General features: G+C 33.0%; 1 protein-coding gene across 3 annotated transcripts in view; it reads left to right on the forward strand.

Moving 5' to 3' along the window:
• The window catches only part of TSC22D2 (TSC22 domain family member 2), a 48235-nt gene that overhangs the window by 19754 nt on the left and 14359 nt on the right, over nucleotides 1-14122 (forward strand). The window contains exon 2 of one of the 3 annotated variants that reach the window (XR_008426141.1): nucleotides 5348-5506. The exons of the other annotated variants lie outside the window; for them this stretch is intronic. The gene's annotated coding sequence lies outside the window, so the exon portion shown is untranslated. The remainder of the gene's footprint in view (nucleotides 1-5347; nucleotides 5507-14122) is intronic. 3 annotated transcript variants of the gene reach the window in all.

Genomic DNA, 14122 nt, shown 5'->3' on the forward strand with positions numbered 1-14122 from the left:
GAATTGAGCCCCTTTACTTTTTGTCATTGTTGGCCATGAGTATCAGAAAACCTCAGAGTTGTATATATGCTTAAGAAATGGAAGGCTAGCAAACTTCTCATTTAGGAAAGACTCCCATATCATAGGCAATTAAGTGGTGATCCCAAATAGGGAAGCCAATGAGCTGGATTGTAATATGTAAAAAGATCAGATCAGTAAAAAACATCATCACCTGATTGAAAGTAATAATTATCATTTAAGATTCAAGTATTTTATGCCTCTCAAATACAGCTGGAAGGGTTGGTCAAGGTTTAATTAGGAGGTGGCCTTTTGAGTTGGAACCTAAAAGATGGGTAGAATTTGGTCTGGAGGGTTAAAGAACTGAAGGAAAGGGAGTATTCTAATTAGAGGAAATACTGTGAACCACTGTGAAAGTACAGGACTTATGTGATAAGGATGGTTAAATTAGATTGGTGAATAAAACATTTGAAGACAACAGAGAGGAGATCTTGAATTGGATAAATACTACAAAGGTAATGAAGGCTTTAATTAGGCAATGGAGATGAGGGAACTAGTTATAAGAAGGCAGGAATTATACAACTTTGCAACTGATTCAATGTGGTAAGGAAGCAGTCAAATTTGACTCCCAAAATGTCAAACCTAGTTGAGGGAATGGTGCACCATTGAAAGCTTTAGTGAAAGAATTGGTTTGGGAAGAAAAAAATAGTGATGAGATTCTGTTTTTAGCTACTTTTGAATGAGTTGAAGAGCTGATGGAAAGTCAAGGTAGAAGTATGTGGCGAACAGCTGGAGCTGCAGACCTGCAGCTTGGTAGAGAAGTCTAGAAGAGATTGAAGATTGACTGATTGATTTACTTATTTCTGTATAGCATTTCTTCTCCTCTCTTAGCTTTTCTATGGCTACCTGAAATGGGACACCTGACATGCTGACATTATTTTCAGCACATGACTGGACTTCAGAATTGGTGATGAGAAATTATTAATTACTTATCCATTATTATATGCGTCTGCTAATGTGTGTACACCTTTCTTAACATAAGTCACCACAGCCTACTCTTGATAGGTTATGGTAATTATTTCAGGGTGAAATTTGAGAAACAGTTGAAAAAGGTATAAATAGTTGGTGAGGTGTCATTGTTTATTTTGTTTTTACTTATCAACAAGTGGGTTTTAAGTAAACCAAGCCTTTGAATAGAATAGAAACTTGTGTGTTTATAACTGTGTTAAATAATTTGCTAAAACCCAGTTTTTTTTCCTACAGAATTTAGAACTCTGTAGCAAAGCTTTCTAAGGAAAAAAACTTACTAAACCTGTTCAGATGAGAAGGAAATCTACATATAGCTTGGAATTACTGAACAGGAACAAATATGTAACATCTATTTTGTTTTGTTTCCATTCTAGTCCTCAATAACTTAAAATTTTAAACTCATATTTCTTCATTGTATTTAAATTTGCAAATAGTTGGCAACCTTTTGAGGAGAAAGAAATTTTAAGTGAAATTACTTTAATTTCCATTTTAATTAATATTCAAGTTGATAGTAGTTCGATGAGAGAAATGACTGCAGTCTAGCTAACATTATTTATGTGTGTGTGTGCACGCACATGTTAATATTCTGAATCACTTAAGTCAGGAAATGTATTAGATTTGTGATTGATATAGAGCATTTAAATGAGTTAGCTTACCAAAAATTAGCTTCTGTGTTTAGGTATCAGTTTACTACTTCTAAAATATCTTCCATATTCAACAGAATAAATTTAAATGTGATAATTTAGAATGGGTATTCACTGATAAATATCCTTAAGAAATAGTATTTTTGTACCATTTTGTTTCCTGATTAAGTTTGAAGATTGTTATAAATATTTAAAGGTTTAGAAGGTGCTCATTGTACATTTTTTTTAAGTTTTGAATTGTGATATTTAGCCCAGAAATAGTGGTGTATATAACCTGTGTCCTAGAATCCAAAAATGTATCTTTCTACATATGTACTTGGTAATTTCAAGATAAGTAAGGTAGTCTCTCCCAAGACCTACACATTATTAGAAGGGGAACCAGGAAGGAAAAGAGTTGGTCTCACTAATCTCATTCCTTCTGTTCACAGTGACTATTAACCATTGAGCTTCGGAAAATTTCTGTGTTTATTTACAATAGCTGTTTCTGTTTTAGCTATTGCTAACTTTTCCAGAAAAATGTTAATTGTATGTCTGGGATTATCATAAGATACTTTTTTTTCAAGAAATGAGATATCAATTCTTAAAAGCATATGCAATGGTATCTTAAGTTTAAAGAAATTATATTTTTTCTTTATGTTAGCTGTTGTTAATAAAAGCTCAGAGTCAAATATTCAGCCTTCTGTTAACCAAGCCTGCAGATCCTTATTGCATATATTTGAGTAATGTATAATTGGCTTCCACGTACTTTGGGTTTCCATTTTTACCTTCTTTTCCTACTCCCAGTTTCAATTTTTATATCTCTATAAACTGTTTCTACTTTTGAAAGAATAAGGAGTATAAATTATTTTTGAGTAAACATGATCTATTAAAAATATTAATAACCTGTCTTGTTAGAACTATTTTTCAAAGCTATATTAATGAAGTTCTTTAAGCTGTACATTTTGCATTATCTCCCACCAATAGGTGCATTTGATATAATGCATTATATGCTAAACAACTTTTTTTTAATATTTAGTATCTTGGCTCAACCACAGATATATGAGGGTTCCTGTAATTGTGTATGTCTTTTTATATGTGGATTTCTTGGATATTCTTTCCAGTGTTCTATTAGGTAGGTTTGGATTAATTTTTTTCCCATAAGTTTATCTTTGCTATTTCTAGCATTATTTCCTCAATACACAATGTATAAAAAGACTGTTGTATAATTTATTGAAGATGTACAAGGTTGCTCCGTATTCCCCTTTCTCCATTCAAAAATAAGCACTTCTTAAAAGAAGCAAACATTGATTTATCATGTGTAGGATTTCTCAAAACAGTTTAGTGAACTTTTTAAAGAATGCGGCTTACACTTGAAAATGAAATTTTGTATCAAGTGAAGTTGAGCATATTTGTTCAAATAAAAAGTTCCTTTAGGAACGCTTTTAGGTTATCTGATTTCACATATCAGTTTCCAAATAATGACTTGGAAATTACAAATCGTTCACCATTTTGCCCCCCTGTTCTTTTGTTCTATTAATGTGAATTTGCCATGAAACTGGCTAAATAATGGTAAACTTAAACCTAGTTCTTCCTGGACTGTACTATAAGAACTTTTAATAGCATATTCCTAGTTAAATGGGATTTTTTCCTTTTCACAAATTAAAAAGGATGAAATGATAACTATTATAAATGATCAGGATTTGTTTTTGATTGCAGTTTTGCCACAGATTCAAGATTATAATTGATAGAACAGACTTCTAAGTAAATACTCATTTTTTAGAATACTTCTAATTTCAAGTTAATTTTTAAAGGATATGTAATTAATCTCAATTCACCCACAGGCGCTTCAATTACCTGATTTCATTTCACATTTTTAATAAGGATTTTTTGCATGTTGGAATTTAGTGGTTGCACCTCATCAAGTGTGACCCCTGAACTTGATGCCAACTAATTTTGAAAATGTATACTCAGGAAAATTTTGATATAGAAGTTTTGTATTTTTTAAATGTATATAGCTCTTAAGCCCAAAATTTACCATACATTCGTATAATGCACACACACTTTAAATTCTTTTTTCTGTAAGCTTCTAAGTGAAATGACTAAATTTGCTTTTTATGGCTGGTTTAAATTATGTTTTCCAAAGGCTTTCCAGGCATTTGTTATAACAGTGCTTATTTTTGACAGGCCTTTTAACAAAGTGTCAGGTAGTCTGCCCTTTAAGTGACCAGTTCATCAAAGTCTTACAGGCAAGCAAATTACCAGCATACATGTATTTCAGGGAGTATTTACTTTGCTTAATATGGCTGGGTTTTGTATCTTCTCACAGGACTTGTTCCACAAAAGAGTAAATTACCAAAATAACATTTTAAAAAATATGGTAGTATTTTGGTCAATAGGAGACAAGAGTTGCATTAAAATTTTCAAAAACCATTTAGGTAATATGTTGATGAAATGACCACAACTTTAAATTATTACATATCCTCATAAATATGGATTTTTGCCTTCACCAGGTGATTACATTATAAGTCCGTGCTTTGACAAATGACAGTAAAGTTGCATGATTTTATTGAAGTCAAATGTGTTGTAAGATTACATTTGGAAAGATATTTGTAAAATTGCAAAAGCCCTAATAGTTCTTCAGATTGTATGGGAGACTTTTAAATTACCATATGTAATAATACTTTTAAAAAATCCATTAAAAGTTAAAACTGTAACAGCATAACTCCAGCCCGTACATTTGGGTCAAATATCTGTGGAGATGGCTGCAGAGTTTCCTCTACAATGCTGTCTTTGAGTCTTCTATAGCTTTGCACATACTGATCTTCCTTAACAATGGCCTCCTTCTTCCCTCTCCCCCTGGCTCAGTCACATCATTAGGGGGGTTAATTTAGGCAAAAATATGCCCATAAATATGTGGGTTGCCTTTCCTGTGTATTACTGGCAACTGAAAATATAAATGAGCATTCTTATCAGACTGAAAATGTTATTAATAATTACCTTTCAACAATTAAAAGATACCCAATTAAAACCTTTCTTGTAAAAATTTAATAAGATTATGTATGTTCTTAATGAAGTAATTATTACCATTATTAAATCTTCCTATTTCCAATTTTCTTATGTGCCCATACACAGATGAACAGTAGGACCACTTCTGAATAGGACACATTGTTATGGCTATTACATAAAACACATAAAATAACATTTTATTCTTTCCATCATGTTGTCTAATTTTAAAATTGGGCATGGTGGAGACCGATTAGGATCAAGGTATAAAAATTGCTGTCTTGAGCATATAAATGATCAGTATAGATTAGGACTGATCCAACCACCTGTACTATAAGTCTAGAAATCATAGATGAGTGTGGACCAAACAGTAGAATTCCAGTGCTGTTCTACAGGACTACAAAACTGTTGATAGCAACATACGGTGTTAAATCATAATTTCTGGATCATGATCTTAAATCTATAATTGATTCCATTTCTATTGACTCTTTACTAACAAATATTCCTGATGGCCTGAAGGTCCATGTTGAAATTTAAAGTTGGAAGTATCCAGATCAAATATGAAATTATTTTATATTAAAAATACTTAAGTACAAAATATCAGTTGTGTAATCATGGTAAACATAAAATTTTGCTATGAAAGATTTTTAAAGGATATTTGATTAAAACACTTATTTATTTAAACTCTTTGCTAGAATTTTTTTTAGAATTCAGCATCGGAGGAGGAATGTGACATAATAATGATCGAAAGCCGAAAGTTTAAAAGTTGTGATGCCCTCACATGGTTGGAGGGTTATTCTAGCTTCTAAGGACTGAATGTTGTCCACAAGAGTGTCTCATCAGGTCATAAATTGGTAAGACTTAATGGATTAGATTTTATGTATTATACCTGATGTTATTGTATTGAGATGACTATTTATGAACAAAATGAGCACATTGTATAACTAAGAGTATAGTATTAAATATAAGTTAAAACTTGGAATTTTAAATACTTGATGTAATCCTTTCACTCTCATGCAGTTGAAGGCCATGTTTTTGCAGTGGTTTTAATAATCAGTTTTTTAAATAAAGTGACATCCTGTATTATAATAAGATTATTTAAATATTGATGTTGCATCGGCTGTAGATGCTTACAATATAGGTAAGAGTCCCAGACACCTTCTAGTTATTATTGCAGGAGATATTTGAGAAATAGCACATTAATCTTTTTAAAAAATAACTTAACATTTATTTTCATAATAAACTAGAGTTTACATTAATTTTATTGCTTTTGGGATTTTATTTTTCTTAATAAAAGGCATCTCTGGTCTTGATGTCTCTAAAAATCAAGCCAAGAAATTTTTTTTCAGTTTACATTGAGAACACCTAAGACGCCAAGAGCAAATGAAAATATGTTAGTAGTCAATATACATGTTTTGTATGCCCTGAAAATTAAAACATTCTCTTTCAGAATTATATTCAGCTTAGAAAACAAATTTTTAACCTGTTTTGTGTGCCTACTTATTTTGCTTTGTTTTTACTCAGGCGTATTCTGTAGGGGGATTCTTGAAATAATACACTTTAGATTAGAATGTGATCTTAATCTGCAATCTGAAGATAATCATATTTTGCAGATGAAGAAAAATACTTGGGTTAAGTTACATGTCCAAAACCATAGAGGTGCAGAATTAATATTTTTGTTAAAGTGTGGTGCACAAATCCTGCAAGCCTATTAAACATTATATGAAATTATCTAAACAGGCTACTGTATCTATTTCTTACTTCACTCTTAACCAGAGATATGTTATGCTCTCCCTTACACACATAAACACACACATACTCCCTTACATCCACCCTTATTTTTTTGAACAGTGTTCTAAATTGTTTCTGATATGGTATTCCATGACTTCATATTAATCATATTCTATAAACTTAGATTTCTTAAACCAATAATTGCAGACACTGATAATCTGGAAGGAAATACAACAAACCAACAACAGTTGCCCCTTACTTTATATACTTCATTTTTCTTTTTTTTTACTTTCTACAATAAATTACATGACTTTGGTAATTAGGAAAATAATTTCTAATTTTTAGTGTAGGCTATCCATATTTAGTAGTCAGTGGATGAACTTCAGGGTATTACGAGCCCTATGGAATTTTGGAGTGAACGTTATATAAGTTCAGTTTTCAGTGAAAGGTTCAGAGCATTTGTCAGATTTGTCAGAAACAGCTGAGTAACGTTGCTGTTGAATGTGTCTAAGGGACAAGCCTTGTTACACACCTAACAGTTTAACAAGTGTGTAACTCATGAAAGAAATGTTTAATGAATACACTGATTGTAACCCTCACTGATAATTATACAAGGCTAGTTTTATTATGAGTGGCCGTTAGACTGATGGAACAAATAGAGCCCACCTGCTTTTAACAGTTTATGAATTTCATACTGTCAGTCTCTGTGCCCAGGTGTTGATTTGATTTCTCCACAGAGTAGTTGTGTTTTTAATATTGGCTGGGTTACTTCATGTCAGACACAGCTTAGTATTTTTGGCATGTTTTTAAATTTTCACAACAGTCATGTTATATAGATACTATCAATATCCTCAATTTACAGAGAAGGAAGCTGAGATTTACAGAGATTAAGTAACTTGCTCAGGTCACAGTAGCTATGATTCAAATCTGGCTTTCTAACTGGAACTTGGGCTCTCAATTGGTATGGCATTATTCAGAGTAACCCTGGAAAACTTGAAGGATAAGAGAGAGTTCATGTGGTATGTTGATGTGAATACAAAAATTCGATTTCCTTTGAACTTAAGTAGTGATGACTCATCCTTTACTTTAATACCATCTCTTAAAGCACTTGCCAAAAAATAAATTTGGTAAGTTACTATCTAAAATTAAGTATGTATTGCATTAGAAAATAACCTATTCAAATTTAATGCTTATTATAAGCTCATTTATTATGTATGTATTATAAAAGTTTTATTACTTACTAGAATAGTATTGTGGTATTAACTATTAACCATTAAGGAACTCACCACTTAATATTTAGGGTTTATAAATAAGAAACACTGTGAAGGGGTTTAAAAAGCTACTTTGAGCTGCAAGTGTTTCTTGGTAGGGGGATGAATCCCATGTAAAATCCTCTGCTGAGTACTACATCAGTTTCCCATTTGCCCTTAGTTGTGAATAATTCTATTAAAATCTCTTAATGTCTCCTTTTAGAATAGTTTGAGGCATAATTTATTTTTTGAATACATGGAATTTTTCATTGAGAACCTACTTTGTATGGATTCTTTTGGTCTGTTTAATTTCATTCTCAAGTGATCTCCAAACCTAATAACTGTTTTCCAATTTCATGAGTTTACAATGAAGTTCCTTTGTCTAAATATGGCTTAAAATGAAATACACAATAATAATACTGCTTTAAAAAAAAAGTGAAACCATATAAGTATAAACCATATCAAGTATAAACTTAATTTCTTCAGGGCCATCGTTAAAAATGTACAGATAGCCCTGGCTAGTATGGCTGAGGGGATTGAGTGCCAGCCTGCAAACTGAAAGGTTGACAGTTTGATTCCCAGTCAGGGCACATGTCTGGGTTGCGGACTGAATCCCCCGTTGTGGGTATGCAAGAGGCAACTGATCAGTGTATCTCGTATATGGATATTTCTCTCTGTCTCTCTCTTTCTCCCTCCCTTCCCATCTCTCTAAAAATAAATAAAATCTTCTTTAAAAAATGTGCAGACAACTTGATAGGTCATCAGAATATGAGAATCCTATCTTAAAAGTCTTTTAGATAATACATTTGCACATCAGCTTCTTTAGTAGTAATAAATTTGCCTCTTCAATTAATCCAAGTTTTTAACACTATTACTGTCTCAGTGTTCACATATTCCTTTCCTGACCTTGGTTACATTTGCATGGATATTAATAGTTGCAATGTGGTTAAGTAGCTCTTAAGTAGTTTTTAGTGTTCTGAATATTTGTACAAAGCTAATACTCATAGGTTTTGAGTTTTTCACTGATACTTTGACATCTGTGAAACTATTCCTTCCAGTTTTCTTTTTGCCTCTCTGGTTGTTTCTTCTCAGTACCATTGGCTGGCTTTTCCTTTCTATTTGTCCTTTTAAGTATTATTGGTGACCTCAGGATGCTGTCTAGACCCACTTTACACATTCTTCATCATGCCGAGGCATATAGATGGTGTTGGGTGTCACCTATATATTATAGGAAGCTATCAGTCAATATGCTTTGGGCACCCAAACTTGTTACCTAGGCATCTCTCCTTTCATTCAAACTTCCCTTATATCTCATTGCCAGTTAATCACATAGAACTGCCATGCTTGTCTCTTGAGTATTTCTTCAGCCTTTTCACCTCTCTCATCCCATTCAGGACACAATCCCTTCTTATGTGAACCTTCTAACTGGTCTTCATTATTTGAGTATTCTAACATGGTTAACTGTCCCTACTGTTATTTTTACTTGGAACATTTCTATGTGTGCTCTTTTCATCTCTACCCGTCTGTGGCACTTGGCTCTACTAAACATTCTTTCCTGACCCTATTTCTTCATTATGTGTCCCCAAAATACTCTGTAAAATCTTGCCCTCTGTCTTAGCATTTCTTACACCTCTAATTTGTAAACTTGAATCCTGGGTTTATGTTTACTTGTTATAGTAACCCTATAATCAGCAACATCTGATAAGTGTTTAAGTACATTAAAATCCCTCTGCAATGTGGAATCTCAAAATTTGGTATCTGTAAAGAATGTTAGAAGTTACTGTGTACAGTTAGAGTTAAGAGTCAGGTGTAAGAGCAGATAACCTGACTCCTAAGTCAATGTTCTTTATGTATTTTGTGATATTTAGATTTTATCACTAAACTTTACTAATACAAATTATTTAGTTAATGTATTGAGTGTTTACCTTGTGCCAGACAGTAAATTAATGCATTATCCCACTGAATCCCAGTATCTGGTCCTATTATCCTTTGGGGAGGCTAAGTAACTTGGTGAAGTCATATTGTAAAAGTGATGAAGCTGGGCTTCAAACCTGGGTATCACTCCAGAGCCAAAGCCTTTTATTCAGTACCATCTCTGAATTTATCTTCTGAGTCTAAAATTATAAATCTTGAGTTGGAAGGGAAAGTAGGCATTTATTCCAGCCATTTTTCTCATACTTGAATCATGTCTACAACACACCATCTAAGTTGTCATTTAACCTTTGAACACTTCCACTGGTGTTTATCTTGACATCCTGGTCGGTCTTTCCATTTTATGTTCACACCTTTTATAAACACTTCCCGTAAAAATAGAACCTAAAATGTGGAGCAGAAAAACCAGATGATTGCCATCACTAAAAGCATTTAGTTAAAGGGATTAGGTCCATGTAAAAATATAAGCTACACTACAAATTCTGTGGAAACATTGAGCTGAGAACATTCTCTAATTCTTTGATTTCATAGCTGCTATAATCAAAAATATGTGTTTTTGTTCATGGCCATAAGTTATTGGTGTTAGTGTGTACACAGTTCTAAAGTTTTGTGTTGTGTTTTTTTTTTTCAAAAATGGATAAGGAGACATTGTTTAATAAAAATGGGTAAATAGACATTGTTAAATCTATTAGACATTACAAGGATGTTTTCCCACTTTGTAATTGTTGATTCTAGTGGTGATGCAAGGATTTCATGGGACTCCTTTAGATGTGCTTTGATCCACTAGTGTAAAAAGAGTGAGGCATGTTTAAAGGCATGGCCGTTTGAATTGTCTTCTGTATCTGACCTGACCAAACCAGCAAGCTTTCAGCCACCTCTTTCCACCTTCAGGAGAGCTATTGATTTCTTTTATTTCTTTTCTTTAGACTCAGTTCTAATTGTCTAAAGAGTATGGTATTGGGCAATTGAGAGAATCCACAAATGAATGTTTATGAGGTATGATTATACATTTGTAAGCCCTTTCACTGGGCTTACAAAATGATTTCTCCCTACTAAATCCGTGATTCTAATGTAAAACGATCTTTGTTAAGGTTTTTATCTAAAAGATCATTAAGATATTTTCAAGTCCACTTTATTTTCCACAGAGTCTTCCATGATTTTGTTATCACCAAAATCAGTATATGGAACTGCTGAGTTTCACTGGCATAATTTTGTCAAAAGTAACCTGAAAACCCTTAGAGCTTTAGCTTTTCTGTTCCTCAAACCTAAACAGCTCTTCTCCTTACTTCAGTTACCTATAATATTACAGAAACTACTACACTGTCTTCCTCCTCAGTGAGTAACAACCAGACACAAGGAGAGCATCACAAAAAGGTTTATTACCTTTGTATTTTAGCTACCTTTGTCAGGGATGAAAAAACTCAAAGGACCTGCCTGTTTTTTACTATATTCCACTGATACCCTACTAATTAGTTTCTAATAGTTGAGAGAGCCGGTTAATTTCCTGGTTCTTTTTACTGGCATAATAAGCCTAACATAACATAAGGTTATACTGAACTTAGAAATGTAATTAGGTAATATATTAAATACTATAGGTTTATTCCATCTTTGTCTTCAACTAAATGTTTAATGTAATATAATGAGTGTTGTAATAAATAGATCTTTGAGATAGATACAGTTCCTACATTAAGGTTTAATTCAAGTAGAAGAATATTCAATAATGGCAACAAAAACAAAATTATCTGTGGAAGAATCAAAGAGGCAAGGCCTATTAGCAAGAAAGAGAGCAAAGAGAATGTAGGTGAAGCATCCCATTTCAGATGATGGTCTTAACTCTAGAATCTAAATTAAATTAACACATTCTCAGGTTATGATATAAGTCTAGAATTTATCATAAAATATTTTACACAAGTTGATACAAACTATTGTAAAATTCTGTTATTTACTATATCTATATTATAGAATTATTATTGCCTAGAACTCAAGAACATGGATCTATATTGAAATGAGAAAAAGTTGTTAGCCGATAAAAGAACTTTCGGTCACTAAAAATGTACTTATTTGAGTACAGTTCTGCTTGAGTGAAAAAACTTTAAAACCCTTTAGATTTTATGGTAGTGCTCCTTTATACTTTCCTTAGTTATTCTGTACCATAATCCCTTTTTGAGTTAGGTAATTCCAAAGCAGTGATCCTCAACTAGAGTAATACGTAGTTTAGAAGCAAAGCAACACTTTATCCCACTCTTTTGATTTGTGTTTAGTAATATTTATTGTTGAAAAGTTATATAACACTAAAGGAGGCCACGGGATATTTTTATTTTTAATTAATTGTTATATCTCTGGCCTTTGGGAAAAAATTTCACAGGAAGTTAAGATTATTTTTATCCTATACAATGAAACATTAAGACCCTATAGAGAATCAATAAGAACTTGATTAAAGTTCAGTCCACAGGAATGCTGTGCTAATACTTATAGTGATATAAGTTTAAATCTCAAGTCAAGTAACTTTTATAAGCAATATTTTGTGACTGCAATAAATCTTTAACATGTAACTAACTGGGTACAAAGAAATCAAGTAAATTGAATGCGTAACTAGAATTATTTCATTTTGGGAGTGAGACATACATACAAAGGCTGTTTTTATAACTGATTATATTTGATTTTTATTTGTACCTTACTGCTTCATTTGTAATTTAAGATATACCATGACCCCATTTTACAGATGAGGAAACTGGCATCGGTATGTTAACTTGCTAGGATCAACCCACTTGGAAGTAGTAGAGTTGGGTTTTAAAACCATTTTCTATAAGGCTAAAGCCTGTGCTCTTAAACCACTTTATTATTCCTTGAGAATTAAGCCTTTTGCTTAGGCAGACATAAGCTCTTTTACCCCCAGAATGAAGTAAAGAGCAAAAGAAGTTAAGCCAAGTGGTAGTAGACTGATAACCTAGAAAACTATTCAGGGCATATATTCCTAGTACTTTCTTTATATTTATTGAAGATGAGCCATATAATTCTGTGCTCAAACCCAAGCCAGTCTAAATCTTTAGAACATCCCAAATGCAAAAACATTCATTATTTATTGAAAGTAAAGTAGACCAGATTTGTTTTCTGATACAAAATTCTCTTCATTTTATTAAGGGGTGATTGCCATGCTTGGTCCTGTCCCTTTGATCTAAACTTGAACAAAGCAACTCTGTCTTTAAAAACCTCATGGTTCTCTTACTTTTATGCTTCTGGTTTATCCTTGTTTTCATACAGTTCCTCAATAACCTCTGTTTTTATTTATTGCTCTCCCTGAACTTTGGGGACAAATTAGAAAGGAATAAGGTAGTGAAGAAAGGTAAGTTAACAACTTAGGAACAAGAACTGAGTTTTGGTCAGATAATCCTAATAATGGCTAGCCTAATATAATTTTACTTCGTCAAATATGTTGCCCATAGAATTACGCTTTTTCTATAAAGCTATTTTAAGTAACATCTCTGTACCCTCAAAACATGGGCATAAATGAAAAGATTAGCTATGGAATGAGCAAAATTATCTATGTGCTCTTCACTGGTATTTGGCACTTGTTATTCCAGAGGATAGTCTCATTTTCATTCATTTGGTTAAGCCTCATTGTAGAAATGGGATTGAGAGGATTTGTTCAAGGGTAGCTGTTTGGTTGAAAAAAGTGGACTGAGAAAAATGAGGCAAATACGAAGCTAGTCGATGAAATAAATATTTAGGTTTCCCAAGAAGGATAATTTCTTCCTAAGCCCATCTTCCATTGGTCTTCTGTTTAAGCAAGTTCATCTTTCACAGTTTGGGCTTCTTACCATATTCTGACAACTCTCAAGTCTACACTTCTAGGCCAGAGATTACTCTTGAACTCTAGATACCTATTTCCAACAACCTTCTTTCTATATTTTCAGACCTACATTTCAGATGTCTCAAAATTCAATGCCAAGTGGAACTTATCACTATCATTGTGCTTATCATTTTCTCATCCTTATTCCCAGGTTCCTCTGCTACTCACTGTTCATCCCCAACAAAATCTAGCTTTCTTATGACACCTTAACCATCTCCCCAACTCCTAGTTGCTCCAGTCATCCTTGACACTTTTTTTCATTATAAGTGAACCCCTTTCCTTTATCATCTCTCTGATCTCTCACAGACTTTTATGCTTCAGTTATACAAAACTGTAACATTTTACCTTGCTCAGTGCCCATGACCCAACATTTTACAGTGTCCTGCTGTATACCCCTTCCCTCTGGCTTGCTTACGTAGCTTCTTTTCTATACCTATCCTGAATGTATTATCTTTCCCTCTCCCCAACCTCTTCGCCCTCCCTAGACAAAAATAAAATAAAATAAAAGTTTTTGAAACTAATGATGAAGGAAAAAAGCCCAATGAGAGGAACTTGCCTCAGGACACAGCAAATCTGAGGTGAGGCCAAACTGCAACGTTTGTTTGCTATTTCCACATCTAGTGATCTTCCCACTGGTGGACACTGTCCAACTTTGTATTATTGCAGCCAGATTTGTTGAGTGTTGGGCATTGTGCATAGGAGACAGA

Source organism: Desmodus rotundus, chromosome 2 (assembly GCF_022682495.2).
Source record: "Desmodus rotundus isolate HL8 chromosome 2, HLdesRot8A.1, whole genome shotgun sequence".
Classification (NCBI taxonomy): domain Eukaryota; kingdom Metazoa; phylum Chordata; class Mammalia; order Chiroptera; family Phyllostomidae; genus Desmodus; species Desmodus rotundus.